Below are 13,701 nucleotides of genomic sequence, written 5' to 3' on the forward strand. Positions count from 1 at the left end.
ACTTTTTTGTGCCCGTCATCGAAAAGATAGGCACACGTGTATGTGTGGGTGAGTTGGTGATCAAAAATTGGATATGTAACGAACACAAAGGCCTCAACTTGTGCAACAAACGTTGCTTGGGTGTGAGTGAGAGCTCTCGCATTCGTCGTGTACTACAAACAAACAAGGGCCGCGAAGGACTACGCGAAGAAGAACCGATACTGACAGATCCAATGTTCGAACTTGTTCTCTGTCTTCCTCTCGCTTACTCATATTTCGGGCTTAGCACAGCGATTTCAGTTCGAATCATGTGCTACTCCTTCAATCAGCCTCTGCTGCTGCTGATGATGATGGCAGATTGTTGGCTCCGGTTGAGTTGTGTTCGTGTGGCATCCCTCTGTAGGCATCGTTCCATGGGACTGACTGTATTTGCACTCTTGCTTGCCTTGCCATCATCATCACACCAGTCCAGCAGCAAGCAGGAGATGTAAGCATTGAATTTTCTCTTGTTTCAGAGTGACACACCAGAGCGCAGCGATAGAGGTGGAAATTATTGTGCAAATTTTCGCTTCAAGTTGCTACAATGGCAAAATATGTTTTCCATTAAAGATGATGCTGAAAATACGCGAGTGATTACAGCTGCCGATGTGCTCGAAGTGTGCGGAAGTCGTCGCGTATCTCCGCCGATGGTGATTTATCTCAAGAGGATGTTCTGAAATGTTGAGTGATTTTTTTCTACTTCATACTTTGTGAAGGGAGTGTTCCAATCAGTGAATAGAAAGGAGGTTTTATTATTGGAATAAATTGTGCATTTTATTAGAATAAAAAGGGGCAAAAGGTGTTCGTTGGTTAACTGACCAACACGATTCAGTGAATGGGTTATCGGAAAGCTTCCGTACTACAGTTAATAAAAGGCCCAATTTGATCAACAGTCTTGTCGTCGTCGTCGTACACAGAAATAAGAAGAAGTAGTGTAATTTGTGGGAGAAGTGCCTCGGAGAAGAAAAATAAACCTTAGCCGATATCATTCATTCATATAAACTACTGGATAGTTAAATCAAGGAGGACCACATTGTATTCTTGGATATTCGACTTCGTCATCATTTGGCAGTGAGCTGGACTGGAGCCAATCAGCAGCCTGATCATCGGCAAACGAAACAACAACAGGAATAACATTCAAGTGAGTAATAATGCATTATTCTTGTCTACACACAATTCCGCCTTCTTCCCAATATGATATGAGGCTGAAAAAATATTGCGGGGGGTGATAAACACACATACCAATGCAGGGCCGTGTTATGCCGCTGGAATACATTAGTGCGGAATATCGGAAACTAGCACGGGCAGCGAGCGAGATGCTATTTTGAATTCATCTATCGTCGTCGTCCTGCGATGGTTCAATGTTACCGGGATAGCTCAACTCAGCTAGGGGTTGCAGCTGATTGGCTAGCTGGGGTCCTCGGGGAATTGAGTCGGCAACCCCAAAACTTCAAGGGAAATAAAGGTCCCCTTTATTGTACTGCCTCATTTTCAATTCCACTTAAATAATTAATTTCGAAACTTATGAATTCAGTCTACATGATACTGTTATCGAGAACTAGACCCTGTTGCTAAAGCTTTGTTAAATAAATTCTCTTCGTTTTGCTGTTAAAAATCCCTTTTAAATATTTGTAAATATTTAAGGCAATACAATACAATGTTATAAAGTATGAAGTTTATCATATTGATGTTTCCATATAAATATTAAAAAAAAACTTGCGTCAATCTATTACAACATGTTTCCCGAGCAGGCTTTGATGCCCAAATTGATAGCGAACTAAGACCTTAACAAGGTGTTACCAGAAAACTAGTAGCAGGATTTTTTTTTTTCAGAAAAAAAAAATCGACATAAAAAGGATTCAAATATTTTCATTCGATAGCAAGCTGAGAGCAAATTTAGGTGTTTACAGAAAACTTGCAAAAAACATTTGATATCTAGAATTTACTTTGATAGCAGATCAAGGCATCGTTGAGGTATTCATTTTTGTTGGGAATTTAGCAACCAGGATCATTCTGGGCCTCAAACTAAAAAAAGGAATTTTTTGCAATCATTCATTCTATACAATTGTTAACGAACATTTCGGTTCCTCGCGGAACTGTTATGGAACTTTGAATTGTGTCAAGAATTTTTACATTCCTTTGGAATCTTTTGTCAAAGGTGAAATCTTCAATCCTCTAAATTAAATGCTGTTTACCAGAGTGGATAAAAATAATTAATTAAGAAAATCGATTTTTTTTTTTCAAATAAAACGTATTTTATTTATTTAAAAAAAAACGATATAAATAGAATTTTTTGAATAAACTGCTTTTGGAGGAAAATTATTCATCATACAGAGGATTCATGTGATAGCGGGAACACGAACATCGACAGACCTTCCTGTTGTTATCCTCACTGTGACCGTCAGACTGCGACTGTCAGATCGTCAGATGTTAACTAGTCAAGCTGTAGCTCTATAATTGAGTTGACTTCATCGTATTGAATTCGCTGCTAGATTCTTCGGCAGAAAATGCTCATCATGCCCCGATCAATGGTGCTCTGTTCGCCCCGAGTCAACAAATTAAAATAAAAACGCGTTTTAAAATTGATTACAGTGAAAAATCAAAAATTTAATGATTGTGGAAAATGAGGAACAATAAGTACATCATGTTGCAGTGCGTATTTTTAGATCAAGATGATTTAACTATCATAAGAGCTTATTTTCAGGCGTTCAAGACAACAATATGCGTATTTCCTTAGAAAAAAAGGAGTGCTTATTAAGCCCCGGGTGCTCGTTATGCCTAGTACTTCAGATAGAAATGGCTCCCATATTTTTAAAACCTGCAAGAAGTTGAAAAAAATCCAAAAGTCTACCGTCCAGGACATTGACAAGTTTTTTAAATCTTTGTAAGAACGATCTGTCCAGTGTTATGCTTCTGTGTAAGCACAGAGATTTAACAGTATAAAATTTATAATATGTGTTGCCGCGTACTTTAAAAAAGTTGAATATATTTAGAAAAAGCAGGATACAGCCAAAAAGTGAGACTTTTTAGACTTCCATAAAACAAGTTTCCAAAACAGCCGAAAAACTTTACCAGGGAAGGGCCGTAGGAAGAACGGCCTCAAGGAGGGGGTTTTGGTGAACTATTTTTTCTATGATAAAATTAATCAAACATTGACCGAATAAAAAAAGGAATTTTTTGTTTTACTTTTTTCTTAACCATTTTTATGTTCTTTCACATTTAAAATTTTATGTATTAACACTTCACGTGAAAACGAACGTAAGAAATCTTATTTCGTCAATAACTAAACAACGCGACGCTTTCAATAGAAAATTTTGTAAATACTTTCGGAAATCTGTAAAATGGTAGATATGTATAAAGAATCCTTTAGTAACAAACCAGAGAACTTACTTCCATCGATAGTTAAAACCTTTTTAATGTGGTCATAGGCATAACAATTTAGACTTAATTGATTTGAACAAAAATTTGTTTTATAAGAAAGCCTCCGTTTCGTTAAAAACGGGATTTGCATGTTTCTTTATCAGCAAATTCTTTTCCCAGAAATGAATTCCTTAAATAAAATCCTGTGGATGATTTTTTTTTCTAGAATGAAAACTGACTAGCTTTAATTACAAATTTTAAAATTGAAATTACAATCGAAATTATAAGTCTGCGATCCCTTGCAATTTGCAATCTGAATTTTGAACATAAACTCTGAATTCTGTACCTGAAAATGAATTCAGGTTCAGAATTCATTTACAGCATTTATATTAAAAATTATTATAGATAAAGCTCACATATGAGTTAAAATTTTCAAGATTACTTATTATCAAATTAGTATTTTGGATCTTTTTCCGAGTTTCAATAAGATTTTTGAAATGTAAAAAAATAATCGATTTCTTAATTTAGATTCCAGATCAACATTTCGATATGAGCTAAGAGTTGAAATTTGTTTTAGTTGAGGGCTCTAATTAATCTAGTATTTCATATTTGATGTCTGAATTAATTATTTCATTTTTAATCTGAATTACAATATGAATATCGAATGATGAATCTTATTTTGAGTTTTCAATTCTGGATCGCCATTTTGAAGTTTTCGATTCTGCCAAAGAATTAAGTTCAAGAACTTCGGATCTGAAAATTGAACAAAAACTCAGGACGATTTCGAAAGCTATGATCATTTAGAGTAGTCCGGGCTCCTCATTTCTATAATAGCTACATTCCTAGAGTTCTGATATGCAAAATTTTTGCAGCGTTGTGTTGGTAATGAAAAGGACTACCTCGCTTATTTTTTCAGATGTCTAAGTTTACGTGTTTTTGAGAAATTACGATAAATATTTTTGCACAATCACCTCGGAAATCTTTCATTTGTTGTCTTGAAAACAACTTGAACTGTTGTTTTTTCTGAAATTGTTTTTGGCCCAAATAGATAAGAAGTGTAAAGAGACTTACTAGATTGCTCACGTTTTTCGATCAAACGAATCGTTTTCAAAATACATGCGTTTGTAACAGCCCGGATTCGAATTGATAGCCTTAATATTGTGTTTTTTCATGTCGGAGAATTTTTTTAATGCATATGACTTTTAAAAATTATGTATAAAAATTTGAATGAAACGTTAAACCAAACTTGAATAACAATTTAAAAATCATCCGCGAGAATGAAAATCCGGAAAAAATAAAAACAAAAACAAAAACATAACAATCTCAAAATACCTTTTCAATGCTATTTCCTAATGATGATGCGAACTGAGAATCAAGAATCCCAAACTAGATATATAGTGCAAAATACTTTTTTTCTTTTTTGATAGGAGTTTAAATTGTGCAAACACGAAAACAGAAATACAATTGAGATTTTGATTACGAACCAGAACCGTGAAATGAGTTTAATTTATTAAAATTTAGAATTCAGAAATGAATTTTTATCATCAAAGGAGAAAATTTTGGGAATCTGTAGCAGAAATCTGAACATGAGATAAGTTTTCGATGTTTTGACATAATTTCTGAGTGAACATTGTTGAACTTGAATAACCTTTGTCAATCTTCAACATTGATTAAGAATTTTAAAATTTGAGTACACCTCTTTGAGAGGGGGAGAGGGGTTTTAACCCCCAAAACCCCTCCCTCCGTTCCATCGGCCTTGCGGGGATGGAAGTAAAAAATTGTAATCCAAAAAAGGGCGATCAAGCGGTTGGAAGAACACTTGCCATAATTTCTTGCTCTAAAGTTTACCCATACACTACAGTTTTAAACGTCAGGCTTTTCATCGCAAAAAAAAAATAAAAACAAATTTAATTTTTTTAAGAAAATTAAGATAAAATCAGAAACTTAGTGACGGAATATCAATAAAAAAAAATCAGCATAACTATCCAGCTTGCTTTAGTATATTCTCAAGTCAAAATGTTGCAGCTAAAATGTTACGTTTCCTTATTTTATGTGTCTTTTTACTTGGAATTGTTTTTCTAATGCAAGTTTTATTTTTATCAAAAATGAACAAAAAACAATTAGGCACTTTTTTCACTATCTGGAATAAAACTAAATAGATATTGTTAAATTCATTGTTGATAAACTCTGGATACTGAATTTGGTGTCCACTGAAGAGGAGCGAATGTCATAGTAGCTCGAAACGTATGGACAGCTGGTAAACTAATTTTTCCATTATTCCAAAACTCGTCGAAAAAAGTCTATTAATCCTAGTCCACCCTTGAGTGTCAATATGACACTATTGGAAGTTTTGCGGTTTCTAACGTCATTCGGGTGCATCCAAATAAACCAATTTCTTTGAGGACCCTCAATGAATTCTTAGAATCTTTAATTTTGCATCATCACTTATTTTATCGACGCACCCTGCAAGCCCAGGAAAAAAATCCCTAATCACACCTTGAGTGTTTTCTGGCCAAAATAACCTAAAACGAAGAAGAAGAAGACTTTGAGTGTCAATTTGACACTCCGTGCTTAAAACTGCTATATCTCTCTTGTTTTTCAGCAACAACACTTCAGTGTTCCGTTATTCAAGGTCTAGGAAAAAAAAATAATCCGAAAACATGCTTCGAAAAAAAGACTGTAGATCAGCTACGAATGCTAAAAAAAATTAAACTTAGTGTCCAGAAAAGCTGAAGTTAGAAGCTAGGCGTTGCACATAAGGATATATTTTTTTGATTTTTTTTTAAGATCATGACCACAAAGAATGTCAAAACCGTACTTTCAATCAATGAACCGTCAAAATTGTTTAAGTTACACCAGATAAATTTTGAAGGGGATTGAAAAGTGGACGGCACATCTTTGCATATTTATAAAGTCAAAATACGAAACACAGAATTTTTGACGAATTTTAAATGAAAGCAGTTTTTTGAACTTTTTGTGAATTTGCATTTTTTTTTTTCAGATTTTCTTGCACTAAATTACAACTTTGCACTGGATAGGGTATATTAACGGGAGATTTCCCTATTAAATTTATATTCATCAGAAAGCCAATTTCATACCGATTCTATTTGTGTTATTACATAAGCGCTGTCACATCTCAACATTTATTGCTTTTTCATAGATGATAAACGAAGAAAAAATTTACGCCAACTTCAACAAGGTAAGACGAAGTTTACCCGGCCTGCTAGTCGGTCTATATAAATTATTATAGGGTGGCCAGCGAACCGGGAAAACCGGGAATTTAAAATGAGACCGGGAAAACCGGGAAAAAACCGGCAATTTCAAATCAAAACCGGGAAAATTTTTTATGGATTATTAAATCCTAAAATACATTCATTTCATCATGACTGAACTTTCTCTCAGCAACTTTACAGTCTATAGTCGTTTATTCCAGGACAGGTAACATTTGGGAGGAGCAGGAAAATGTCGGGATTTTATATTAATGAGTAAAAAAATGCCGGGAAAACTCGAGGATATTTGAAAAGTCGAGATGTCTCGACCACAAACTTAGCTTTTTTCTAAGCTCAAGCATATTGTGCACTTCAGTGAATATAAATATGTTTTTGAATTAAATAAACGTTTCACAACTGTGCGTTTTATAGCGTTAGTTAATTTAAGATTTTTACCATTCTGCACTTTCTTTGCGAATATCTAGAAAAAAAAGAATTTAAAAATCTGGATGAAGAAATAAGTGAAAGGAATTTAAAAATTTGATTTGTGAGGTGAATTCATATGTTGAAATCAGACAGTTTCCTATTGAATCCACAATCCACATCTTAAAATCTAAGATTAAAGCTTATCATCCATCTTATAACTGGAATTATTATTCACTAGTCCAGAATTGACGAAGTTCGAGTCTACATCAGGAGCTCATTTTTTCAGAAAAACACGTTATACTGAAACGAAACTTGGAAAAATTAGTAGAAATGTATCAAACACATTAACACTGGGGGAGTTATTTTGAAGAGTCCGACTAAAATATCGGATTACTTGATGAAAAAAAATTAAATTTTAATAGAACGTTAAACGAGAGAGATGAATTCAGCTATTCAGCCACGAAGTCGTACGTCGGTCGACAAAGTTACTGAAAAGCTATTTTTACAAAAATCTATTGATCAATGGTAGGTAGTTTTTGAATAGATTGAACAATGAGAATTTTTTTACGTGACTTTACTTTTCTTATTTTCAGCTGTTTTCAATTTAGTTTACAGTACCTCAAAAATCAAAAATAATCATAACCATACTTTAAATTTTCATTTGTTTGATAAAACATTGAAAAAATATTCTTAAAAAAACAAATATATTGTTTGCGTTTTATGTACTAAAACACAAAAAATTGTTAAAAACATAAATTAAAAAATCAAAATCCTCGACCTCGAAAATTTTTTTTGGTTTCGAAAATATTTTCTTTTCATATTTAGCTCAATTTTAACTTTTGAAAATCGGGAATTTTCCCATGCAGGAAAAATGCCAGAAAAAAAGATGCCACCATTTTATTCGGTTAATTGGTGAACGTACAAAAGACAGGAGATTTAACAAGAGAACAAGTTTTGTGTGATTCTTGTTTACATTACATAATAAATCGAATAATAACGAGCATTTTTGAGATAGGATATATAATCAAGAACTCAGCGCATTCTAATAAAAATGTTAAAGGTATCCAAATAAAAACATGATTCAATATTCAATATGAGAACCGAAATAAAATATTGGATTGCTTATCATAAATAAGATTAATCTGAATCTGTTTTAAGAGCTTTAGCAGAAAAAATATCAGAATATCAGTCAGTAGATTTCAATAGAAAAATTTAGAATTTCAACTTGAAATTTTAAAAGTATTATATGGCATCATATCAAAACTATGATTTATCCATGCGAATAATAAAAATATAACAGTTTCTCTTATAAAAAACGAAGATGGTATGAAAGAATTAAAGAAAGTAACCATTTTCGGTTTAGGTTCGGACAACTAGATTTATTTTCCTACCGTATTACGATCACCATAATTCGAATAAACTTTGAGTTTCAAGATTGAACTAAAAAGAAATAAATCCTCTCACACTTTAACATTCAACTTCCATAAACATATCTTCAGTTTTGGTCAAAAAACCTGATTGGCATATTTATTTGCGCATTTTGAAACGAGGGAAATCATAAAATCTCGTTCGCGAAAACCGGGAATTTGGAAATGGAAACTCGCTGGCCACCCTGTATAATTTACTCATCTTGAAATGTTCTTAAGATGCATTTACAGTTCTTTCGAACGTGAAAATTGAAATACTTATATTTCTCAAAAACTCGACTATGCTGCATTTCATGGCTGCGAAACTGGGTGGAATAGATGCGGAATGGTTGATAGAATATTTTTGAACTGATTTCCTTGTTCAAAACCCTTTAAAGTTTGTTTTATTCCATTTCCCCCGATTTTCACTGCGGAATATTTTCTCCGCGTTCACTGCAATTCCGCTCGAAGTGTAGACGCACTGAGCGAACGTGAAAACGGAAAACGAACAAGAGTGGTGAATATAAATTCAACGTTCATTTTCACGTCCGAATGGCAATGTGCATTCTGAAAACATTTTTCACCGATGACGGAAAAATTTTTGCTCCATAAAATTAGTTTTTTTTATTATTTGCAAGCACATTTGAAGGCAGTTAAAGGCTTAAAATACTACGAGTTTGAAATGAAACGCATATGTTTTTTTTTAAACTTTAAAACCCGCTTGGGCATCATTGCACCTGTTGGAAGAGTTTCTCGACGAATAAATGTACCTGTCTGTTGGAAGAGTTTCTCAACGAATAAATGTATATGAGGATCATCGAATGGCCAGAGTCCATTGAAATAAAAAAAAAAACAGATTCCGCTTTGTTCAAATGTGTGCTTCAGAAAAGGTATGGAAATAATTACAAAATTTATGAAATCATTCAAAAATAATGTGTTTTAAGGAGAACTGAAAAGCAGAAAAATTAACGAACAAAAGTGTACTGATGCATTTTAACTAAATAAAAACCTTTTCAATTGTTTCACTAATTAAAAGTAATTTTGAAATTTTTGTTTGTAAATTTTTAATCAAGAACAAAAAAATGGCTATTTTGTAGAAGTTATATTCATAACGTCCTTTCAATAAGTTTTTCAAAAGAAACGAATCGCTAAAGCTCGTTATTACTCCTTGATCGATAAATACTTGTTGAGAGTACTTTAAATTCATAAAATTTAATTTAAATTCACTGTATTAAAAGATAAAAACTTTTGGATTATTTTATTAAATCAATCGTTTTCAAAGCTGAATATGTTTTGAAGAAGAACAATATGTTTTTTGAGAAAATTGAATTTAAATTTGAGCATTGTTTCGACAAGTATCGATCAAAACATTTGTTGAATGATCTGTCATTTACCGATCGAAACCAATTTCTACCTGTCATTGAACAAACCTCTTGCTAATTTTAAAGATTTGACCGATTTGACATTTCACTGCGGAATATTTTTTCACTGTGGTGAGTTCACGTTCACGAGAACAAGTTCACACGAGTTCACAAGAACTGTAAACCGGGCTTTACTGTAAAGAACATCACTTTTCATAGATAAGGCCGATAAACTAATTAAGTTTATTTTTATTTGCTTTTCACCACTTTTTAGAGGCAGCTTATGTACTAGCGCATTGGCGTTATGAAATGTTCTATCTGAGTTTGACATTTGAACTGTTTTTACATTCAATTATTTTTATCTCAAAGACTTCGATGTTTTTCTGAAGAAGTCTTTTAATTTTCTTATCTCTTAGTCTGCTTAAGTAAGTTTTTAATTGGGTGAGCCGAAAATCTCGGAAACCACTGATGAGTAAGATGTATCATTTAGATATTACAAGAATTTTTTCCTTAAATACTTGTTTAAAATTTTAGATTGACGTTTTGAGTATTGCGAGATTCCTGTTGGAAAGGTAGTCTTATGCACAGTTAGAAAAATGTAATCTTACATTTCATGTAAAACCATCATCGCACGAGGAAATATGAAAAAGAGTATAGTATTTTTGTATTTGCAAGGAGATTTACACGTAAATCGCATGCGAAACCCGCACGGTTCAAATGAGAATGCATTTTCAAGTATAATTACATGTAGTAGCATGAACGGCACAACAGTTGTAAACAAAGTCTTTGTTCGTTTGCTGTTTGTTCCGGCGGATTATTCAATCATAATTGGTGGCGACAAAATACTTAACAAAAGTAAGTGAAACATAAATAATGATAAAGCAATAGAACTTCCATTAATGGTGCTTTTACGCTCTTTTTTTTTATAGAAAACAATATTTTGCTTTGGATTCACTCCGCAGCAAAATCCAAGGATGAAATTCTGCCAGAGGGTGGAAGATAAACGAAGAAAGCTCGGATTCTCTCAGTCTGCCAACAAACAAGGCTGCCGAAATTGTATGGCTGCATTTTTTCTGCAAATAACACGCCAGCCGTCGTTACCGTCGTCGGGGGAAAACTAATAAATAGATCGGACTGTGTGTTAAAATTTAAGTGAAAAGTGAGGTGAAATAATTATTTGATCTTCAGTGAACTGTTTGTCTTTATATTGAATGTAGTTGATGTGTGAGATGTATAATAAAAGTTGTTATCAAAACTCCTGTTGTGTTTCTTATTGGATTAACAGCCGTACCTAAAAATGAGCTTGGAAATGTAAACCTACAGTAAACAAAGCAGCAGTCCAATACGACGAGAATTTACATGAAGTAAGCAGTATTGATACATGTAAATACCCGATTCCCTTCTACCCATGTCGTTGCATGTAATCTTACGTGGATTTTTCTAAGTGTGTGTAGACTGCTCTATTGCTGTAATTAAAAAAAATATAACAACTTAGTATTATGTCTGTACCGTCTATATGAACTAAATCAAGACATGCCTAACTTAAACAAGTCATCTGTCAGCTACAGACTCATTATGGTTCTGTCACCCGACGACAGCGGCCCATCAGTATCTCAGACAGTCGCTTGAATTATGAAAGAGCATCACTCGGTGACGTTACACAGAAGAAATCGATATTCGTCTCTCTTGATCTGTGTCATTTATCCACCGGTAGTTTTTTTTCCTTGTTCGCTATGTCGCTATGTGTCATGATGATGGAACAAGTAAAAGTTCACCTTAGAACACCGTCAATCCCCCACAATCTCACCGAATTGCTCTTTCTCTCTCATTCACTGTGGCCCGATGACGCCTTTCTGGATGCAGAGGTTGTTGGGGTGCAAAACATCGAAGGGTGGATGGGGGAGTGAAATTGAGGTGGTTGGTTTGCATCCAGTAAAGTCGTCAAATAGTCCGGTGTTCGGAACTGCTAGGGAAGGAGGGGAACTGCCGGTCGGTCGATGGAATCACTTTGATTCCGAAAAAGAACTGGGAAACAAGTTGATAGGGCGTTTTGTCGGCGTAAATACATTTACGATCAGGGCTCACCGAAAACAGAGAAAGATACAGCTTGAAAAGGGTGGGGACAACGTTGTTCCAAAGTAATTGTCTAGCCCCAGCCCAGAATCCCTCCCGTTGAGACGAGAATGATGATTGGCTCATCGAGCGTTTCCCTTTTGCTTATTAAATTTACAATTGGGATGCCCCACGTGGTCTAAGTCTGAGCTCAGCTGCGTTTAAAATTTTCTTAGTAGGTATAGGTTTTAAGTGATAGATCAAAGCCAAACGCGGTCACGTGTGGGTATTCTTCCAGATGACCTAAGCTGTGTGAACATTTCACGGTGGTCATAACGAAACTAAAGCAGTGTTTTTTTCCTTTTTGAACAGTAGAAAAAAAATTCTGTATCGATTTTTGAAATAGGCGCAAACAAATCCAGTTACTAGCATAAATGTATTAAACTGTCTATTTTACATCTAAAAATATGACCCTTATTTAACTTTTATGATTTAAGTGTATTTAGATTTGATTTTTTTTAGATAGGCGAAAAACTTTTTTTTTTAGGAATGTGCATTCAAGATGCTTGTTGCGCCATCTTCATCCCGGGGGCGAAAAGTAATTTTTGTTAATTTTCATCTTGCGAGGTTTTTGTCCCCTCCATATTTCATCGTGAACAAAAAAGCCAATAGTTATTCTCCAGAAAGGGCATTCATATATTTTCAAATAAATTTGGCGAGGCAAAAAACGCAAAAAATTGATTTTTAATGGTTATGTGCTAAAATGTGCAAATATGTTCAGCGAGATTACTTTAAATTGCTTTGTCCGACTGGCATCGTCCTGTAGATTGGCAACATCGAGCCCGAAACCAGTCGACAAAAAAAAGTAAATTTAATTCCTTTTTCCGTTAGTAAAAACGTTAAGTGTCATGTCCTGTAATACGTCGTGTGTTATTTGTGTAGCATAAGTTTTTATAAGCACAACCAGTAAAATGAGTGAATTTTCAAGCGATTTTCCTCAAATTTCTAGGGTGTTTTTAAGCAGGTTTTGATATTTATTATGAGATGATTTATTTCAACGAAGCTCCATCCCTCTTTCATTAAAGGGAGTGCCAATGTAAAATTTGACCGAATTCGAACGATTTCCAAGACATTTTCTTCACATGGTCCTACACAAAGAAGCTTTGATGTAATGTGATGATACTATATATGAATGGTATACTATATATGAATGAATGAATGAATGTAATGTGATGATTTGTAGTATTGAAGGCAATTTCCATGGTGCAGAACAATTTGTCAAATTTTCATGTGATTTACGTCACAATTGATCCTGAAAGAAGTTTTAACATGATGAGATGGCTGGTACTGATCGATAAGTTTGGATTAAAGAGATTTTTTGTGCGATGAAGAATCCTTCTGAATTTTTGTAAAGAGGAGATTCTAATAACCCAGGGGAACAGCAAATTTGGAACCTATGTTTCAATTATTGATTTCGGATGAGATTTGGCGTCCTGAATTCGAATGAATTGTTAGGTACCTCTAGTTTTGGTGAATGGTGTTTGAAATTTTTAAATTATCCAGTTTTGAGTAAATCAATCTTTGATAACTGATAAACAAACCAACGTACAGAAAAAACAAGAATTCATTTTGAATCTATTTCTACCGTTGATTCAATCAAAGATTCTGAATTTCCCTGGCTAATTCAACATTTAAAAAAAACTTAAGCCACATCTTAAAAAAAATGGGTAGGCTTAATATCGGCACGTTATCCAAACATATGGGAAAATTGAGCCTACACCCATAAAGGGTGTCCACGATGAAATTGCCACACACAAAATTGACTCGCAAAATTCGAGTTTTCATCCGATTGCCATCAAATTTTCAGTG

General features: G+C 33.9%; 1 protein-coding gene across 1 annotated transcript in view; it reads left to right on the forward strand.

Moving 5' to 3' along the window:
• The window catches only part of LOC129744467 (actin-binding protein WASF2), a 110,684-nt gene that overhangs the window by 2,415 nt on the left and 94,568 nt on the right, over nucleotides 1-13,701 (forward strand). The window contains exon 2 of the mRNA XM_055736989.1: nucleotides 495-1,159. The gene's annotated coding sequence lies outside the window, so the exon portion shown is untranslated. The remainder of the gene's footprint in view (nucleotides 1-494; nucleotides 1,160-13,701) is intronic.

This window comes from Uranotaenia lowii, chromosome 2, assembly GCF_029784155.1.
Source record: "Uranotaenia lowii strain MFRU-FL chromosome 2, ASM2978415v1, whole genome shotgun sequence".
Taxonomy (NCBI): domain Eukaryota; kingdom Metazoa; phylum Arthropoda; class Insecta; order Diptera; family Culicidae; genus Uranotaenia; species Uranotaenia lowii.